Genomic DNA, 7,743 nt, shown 5'->3' on the forward strand with positions numbered 1-7,743 from the left:
AAAGACAAAGTAATTAATACATAAAACATTAAGAGACTGCAGGTAGGTCTGTTCTGATATCTGTAATTGATTTAGCTAGTGTTGATGTTGTTGCTAAATTCAATAAATGGGGGGGGGGGGGGTGCTGGTCGTGTATTGCATGCCGCACTGCCTGATCAAAATGACAGTTCTCTCTACAGTCAGAGCTCGTACAAGAAGGTGGAACGTAAGGGAGATACCCTTTCCAAAACTTGTAAGGGCGTTATAGTTTGTAAAAAACCCAGAGAAACAAACATTTCCGACGAGGCATAATCCCGGACAATTTTGGAATCCCTGCCGGATGCATTTTTTAGGTCTCGAAAAGAGGACATGTCCGGGTAAAAGAGGACGTCTGTCACCGTAGGGAGTGGACAGGCTCTCCGTAGACGGGCTCTGGCTGAATGAGCACAAGGAGAAAGGGCTTGATCATTTACAGTTGTCTGCCCTGCTGTAGCCAGTTTTACAAATGGTTGCACACATACATGACGGTTGTTTATAGAGTTTATTTCGTTATTTTAAAGCAGATTTAACAATTTTGTAATGAATGTTATTATGTTCATGGCATGACAAACGTAATTATAGCCTAATATAATTAGTGATATTGTGGCATGTTAAGGCATCATTATAGATTGTTGACATGTTCTTCTGGAGCAAAGACGAAGATTAATAAATCATGTCTGATAACCACAACATTGTTATGGTGCTCTTGTACCATTTGTATCTCTTGTACCATTTGTATTTTTTGTAATATTTGTATTTTTTGTAATATTTGTATTTTTATATTGTAAATTACTGCAACTTATATTTTATATTTTATTGTATAGTTTATTTTAATCTAATTCCACTTAGTATTGCTAGTTATGTACCCTTAGTATAGTTAGTCCTCATATTTAAATTTTAGATTCCTATATGTTTAATGTTTGCACCTTCCTGCCAAAGCAAATTCCTTGTCTGTGCAAACTTTCATGGCGAATAAAACCCATTCTGATTCTGATTCTGCAACGTTATGTCAATTAACACCACAATGATCATTAACAATAACTGTAAGATAGTAATAGTAAAGCAACACTCATCATCATTATAATCGTAACATATGCCCATTTAATTAAGCTTTCTTTGCCGAGTTAGAACAACAAAGGAGCCAGATTGTCCCGATCCAGCGGTCCTCTTCCCCTGAGTACTGAGGCTTTCAAATCTGGACCCCAAATTCCCCCCCTGTTTACTGTCTAGTTGGTTTGTTCCATTCTGTTTCTGCCTATCTGTTGTGCATACCCACACCTTGGATAGAGTTGCCCACTTATCCCTACACACCTGTGTCTGGTTACCCATCAAGCTGGTCTGTATATATACCCCTGATTCCCTTGTGTTCCTTGCAAAGTCTTGTGTAGTTTACCGTCACATTCTGAACGTTGATCTGGGGGGTATTCCAGGTAGCGGGTTTAACAAACTCTGAGATTAACCCTGAACTCAGAGTTGAGTTACTCTAACATGGCAAACTCCGAAAATTCGGTTCCAGAACACCTGATATGAATTAGTTAATTCGACCCAGAGTATGTCAACTCTGAGTTTAGCGCGTGCACGAGTTCTACTAAAAGCCAACATCTATGGAGCTCCGATACTAGGATTCACCATGGAAAAAGGCGACAAAAAGGGGTTCCTATTTCACCGCAATGGAATTGGAAATTTTAATCCGTGCGTATGCCGAGTCCGAGCACATATTTCGGAAAAAAGTAATACGGCTGTAGCGAAGGACAGAAAATTGGCGTGGGAAAGAATTGCTGATCGAGTCAATGCGTAAGTTTGAATTTAGTCCATAAATCGAACATTTAATGTCCGTTAATATTACAGGTGAAAAAGTGTTGGAATTGTAATTTAATCAAATACAATGTTCATATAGGTGCAATCCCACAGGCGTGAAGCGCATTTGGCAACAACTGAAAATGAAATATAAAAACGTAATACAAACAGGTAAGGCATATTTAGCCTTTTGGCCTATAGGTTCATGATCACTTTGGTATCATATTTGACATACAAAGTGAATCTCCTCATTGCCTATTTTATCCTGTAGTGGCGGAAACACACAATGTCCTGTCGCCTGATATCTTGCTTAAATTAACACTGAGTTCAATTCAGCAAATAGAAAGAAGGCAGAGGCACACAAAACGGGTGCAGGGCCACCACCAGCACCTCTGACCTCTGCAGAAGAGCTGGCTCTGAGCCACAACATTGGCCGTACAGTGGCTGAAGGCATCCCTGGAGGAAGCTCATCAGAGCCAATCACCCCACAGGACACAAGTGCCTACATAAGATGTAAGTATGTGCGAGTATGTGTGTGAATGTGTTTTCATTTTCCACTCTGGTCCACTTCTAGTCACTGATGGTGTAATCCGAGTGGTTGAGCCTCCTGCAAGCCTTTGCACAACTGTACCACTTGTAAGTAGGCCACTCAATACTCCATTATGCATAGTAGTGGTGACTATCCTGAAACAATACCTTTCATCACAGGATGATGATGATGATGATGAGGACACATTGACTGCTGCCACAGACGGGGTTGCAGAGAGGCCTACATATATGGTAGCTACATATATGATAGTTCTCTCTCCATGTACTTTATTTACAGTCTTGGGTGTAATTGTCAGTTTAAAATGTACACTGAAGTGATGAGAGTAATGAATGTAAAAACTAAATGCACAGTCTGATCCTGTTGAACAGAGCATGGATGAGCCTTGCCAGGAGAGGGGTCCATCAACCTCCAAAGCACAGCTACAGACAGTGAGATGTTCAGTAAATGGCAGGTGAATTCTGTGTGTAGAACTGGGATTTAATGTCATCCTAATGTATTCCCAGTTACCAGTTAAGGACTTGTACAAACTCCATTTGTTAAAACAAATGGAGAAAACTGACCAAGAGATGGTGTATTTGGGGCGGAAGATAAAGAAGACGGATCTAGAAATTGAATTGCTAGAACACCAGCTGCAGGTGGGTGCATGGTCACAGGTGAGTGAGTGTTAATTGTCAGAACAATATATTAATATTAATTGTTGCATTTCTATTTGTAGGCAATAAAGAAGACAAAATGAAATGGTAATGATTTGTGTTTATTTCAGTGTCAGGGTTGGTGGAAGTGTGTGCGGCACAGTATGTCTCTGACTTCTCTCCCATTTTGGACATCTGCAGGTTGGAGGGGATGGTCATCCTCAGGGTCGTTTTGTACGGCAGGGTGTTGCTCTCATCTAATAGTGGCAATATTATGAAGAACAACACATGCCGCAATAATATCACATGCCCTCTCTGGTTTTACCCTCAGTCTACGTAGGCACTGGAACCGGGCTTTGAGAATGCCTATGGTCATCTCCACCCGGGCTCTAGTCCTGCAGTGGGCCACCTTGTACCACTGCTGAGGGCCCGGCTCAGGGTCATGGTAAGGGGTCTTCAGATTGGGCTGGCATGGGTACCCTCTGTCACCAAGCAGGTGGCCATGAAACTCTCCTGTAAGTATATAGTGGGTACATTGTGAGTGTGGTAGAAGAGGCAGACAAGGGAATGTTATTTGTTCAAAGCTTAACTTACCATTTGCAACTCTGTTGCTCAGGGTAGACTCGCGATATATCCTTGAGTCATGTACCGAGCCAGGCCATTTGGCCTCCACATTTGAGATCAAATGTGCTGCATCAAATATAATCTTGCCAGTGCAGAGAAGAGATATTAGCTGCAATATTTTAAAGTTGTGCTGTAGTCTTTATTATTGTAAGACAGTAAATCTACCTGCACATTAATGCACACTATTCACATAGTCTCCTTCATTAATGGATGGAGCTATGATGGGGATGTGGGTGCCATCAATGCAGCCAATCACATTGGGAAATCCTGCAAAATGGAAAGGATTTACTCATCCCAGTCTGAGATTGCAACATTGTCATTCACATGATTTCAAATTTCTTCATTGACTTAAACTGAATGTGTGATACATCAGTCACCTGAAATCATTTGAAATTCCTCTTTGATGGTCCTTAGAGGTTTGTGCCCAGGAAAGACTACGTAGGTCTGCAGTAGGCCTTTCAGTGCCAGGGCCACTTTTCTTATGGCTCGGCAGACTGTTGCTTTTTCAAGATGTTCTGCATCGCCAATGTTGTATAGGAAACTCCCGTTGGCAAAGAAACGGAGAGCAACGCATATCATTTGGTCTGTTCTGAGAGCACGTCCACGGTGTGTTACATTAGCAATGTATGGATGGAGAATGTTGGTGAGAAATTATTGAATGTGATGAAAAACGGTAACGTTCGCGTAGGTATTCATCGGGGAATGAACGTACATCCAATCGCGGTCTTAAAATCCTCTCCTGGCGTAAGGCTATGCGAATTATATTTTGCTCGTAATCGATCGGCCGACCCAGGAAAGGACACCCCATGTCTGCAAACTGTTTCAAGATCCGAAAGTGGGTGGGGATTGCTAGGAAAACGTGAGTTTTTCATAGAAAACCTGCTAGCGAGCAGGTTAGTTTCACAGCGTAAGTTACCATGGAAATTTACCAAAAGGTTTCGTTACCTCTCTTTCTGGAACGTGGAACTCGGAGTATGCCTCTTTTCAGGGTTAAACAACTCAAAGTTTTCACTAAACCCGCTACTTGGAATACCCCCCTGATTTCCTGTTTGGCCTCTTGTTGACAATCCTTGTTTGTTCCAGACCTCGTTCCCTCCTGTCTGATCCTTGTCGGTACCTTCGCTTCTCTACCTGCTCCTGGATTTTGACCTCCTGCCTGAATACTGGATACGACTAGCCTACTCCCTTGCCATAGTGAGCCGCCGGCACACTATGGCAAGCCGTTTTAACATTTATTTCTACAAATGTACAAGTCACTATTTTGAAGTTACTAGTACTTATTCTTTAGTTACTAGTATCTATTCCCATTGTGTCCAGAAAAAGGAAAATTACCCCTTTGCATGTAGTACTTGGTAGCATACAAAATTAATTAAGATTAGGAAAAGAATAGTATTGAATAACTTACTGTTCATTTGGCTTGGTTAAATTTCCCTTAACAGGCAAAGACAAATTAAAAACATGTATTTCTCCTGAAGCATTAAAGAGAGATTCACCTGCCCTCAGACAACCTGCCCTGAGACCAGAGGAGACAGTTGACGCCCTGCCCTGAGAACATAAAAATAAGACTTCTGCCCTGAGACCAGGAGAGATTCACCTGCCCTCAGACAAAATTGCGGGAAACGATGGTCTCTGCCCTGGGACCAAATGAGACTAAACAGCCATGAAGAAAAGCCAAATATATAAATTAGATTACACTGCCTTAAATAGCCATTGTTTTTGTTTTGAATACGAGTACAGTAAAGCTTAATGCAATGTACATTAAGGTAGTTGGGTATATAATAACACCGACAAGTATGTTAAATTAGACTTTGAAATCGTGAAAAAATCAGCAGTCTTCTCTGCTTGAGACTGGGGGGGTGTGTCGCCTGAAGGAGCTGAAGCTCCGCCCCTCGCTGCCTAGTGCCTACCCCCGACCCAGATAATGGACGCTATGTCAAGCCGACAGAACCGTATAGAATTAGAATGTATTTGTTCAATGAGTGAAACATACAGATGCATATAAATGAAATGTTCCCCTGAGCTGTAACTGTAAAAATGGACACCAGAGACAGCAGACAGCGAGCTGTCCAACTAGGCTACTTCTAACACATTAGCTATTTCACCAAAATACCATCATTCTACACCGAGTAGCCTAATATCAATTTAGCGGTTTGCACTAACTCATAGCAGAGATAACTCTGGAAAAGTTATGTAGTATAATTATAACAAGCACACAGAACTGAGTGATGAACTGCTGGCGGCGGTGGATGGTCCAGGTGCGACCGGAGGATGAACGGCCGGAGGGGCGATGCTCGGTACGGCTCCGCGCTGCAAGAGCAGCCGTGTGTTGGTGAACCCCGCCTGTCTCTGGTCCATGTTAAAACTGTCCGCCGTGAAATGGTCAGTGCAGAGGCGGCTGTTGGAGTTTATCCGAAGCTTTCCATGAGCGTGGCTCTTCACAAAATCTATCCACCTATTTTTCCTTTTATTATCAATAGGGAACTTAAATGACGTTGCAGCGCAGCTGGAGTTCTTGCATCCAGGGAAGATACAGTTGCGGGTGGTGGGAGACATCCTGAAGCTAGCTAGCTAGCTGATGTAGGCTACAATAACAGTACAGCAGGAGGAGCCATTCAGTGATCTGACGTAGATAGGGCGAAATGACGTAGTTAGGGCATTTTTGGGCATTAAAACCTGATCTGAAAACGGAAAAGAAACTGTTCTTCGGTTTAACTCCACATTTCAGTGTGAAAAAGTTTTAGCGCTTTGCACATGCTTTCAGGAACTCACGTATATAATGTACTTAGAAGCAAAACATGGAATTTACTTTACAGGATCTTTAATTGGGTTTTATGAAAATCCTGCAAAAGATGCTGCCACCATTGTCACAATGATTAACCCTTGTGTTATCTTCGGGTCATTCTGACCCATCAGTCATTGTGACCCACCGTCGTATTGCGACAAATTTACCTCATACAAAAACAAAGTGAAGCATTTTCTTTTAACTGTCGGGCTGTCTCAGACCCCCCACATTGGAATGGTTAAAAGAAAATAATTTTTATTTGTTTTTGTATTGGGTAAAATTGGGTAAACAACAATGGTTCGTTATGAACCTTTGGGTCATGTGACCCGAAGGCAGCACAAGGGTTAAAGATGGATTATTCCGCTTAAATTTAGACCTTGCAAACTTACGTGGCCAGTGCTATGATGGAGCTGCAAATATGGCTGCCCACATTAGTGGTGTGCAGGCACGGATATTCGCAGAGCAGCCCAAAGCAGTGTTTGTTCACTGTACAGCTCACTCCTTGAACCTTGCGTTACAGGCTGCTATACGCAGTGTTCGCCTAGGACGAGATGTAATTGATTACACAAAAGACATCACTGCATTTGTCATGGGGACAGACAAAAGAAAGGAGGCCTTTGAAAGGGCTCAGAGAGACCTCATGTTTGAAAGTGGAGAAATGGGACCGGCGGCTACCCAGGGGAAACTCCGTAAGTTGTGCCCAACAAGGTGGGTGGTGCGAGGGAAGTCAGTCAAGGCGTTATTGCACCATTATCAACCTGTGAAAAAAGCCCTTTACAACATTGGATCAACTGACACAACAGACTCTGGTTCAAAGGACCAAGGATTTTATGAAGTTATGTCAACGTTCAAGTTTCTTTTTGGTCTAAGTTTGTGTCTGAAGATTCTGGAGCCAGTAGATACACTGAGTGTCATCTTACAACAGCCTCAACTGTCTCTTGCAGAGGCAAAAACAGCAGCCTTTCGGACTAGAGGGATTTTATCTTCCCTGCAGTCCGAGACAGAGTTTGACAAACTTTGGCAAGACTGCTTGCAAAAACTGGAATGCCTTGATATCACTGAGCCTCGACTCCCAAGGGCCAGTCGTCCAACACAAAAAAACGATGCAGCATCCTACATAGCACACCACTTCCAAGCACCTGACGAGTACTTCAGAATGAGCTTTTACGAGATTATTGATGCTCTACTCTGTCAAATTGAATCAAGGTTCGACCAAAAAGGCTTCAAGCTATACCAATCCATGGAGACATTGCTCCTTGCTGCGTCAAAGGGGGATACCCAGCCCTCAGAGGACCTTGCATTAGTGACTGCTCACTTTGGCACAGATGTAGATTCTGTCA

Source organism: Osmerus eperlanus, chromosome 19 (assembly GCF_963692335.1).
Source record: "Osmerus eperlanus chromosome 19, fOsmEpe2.1, whole genome shotgun sequence".
Classification (NCBI taxonomy): domain Eukaryota; kingdom Metazoa; phylum Chordata; class Actinopteri; order Osmeriformes; family Osmeridae; genus Osmerus; species Osmerus eperlanus.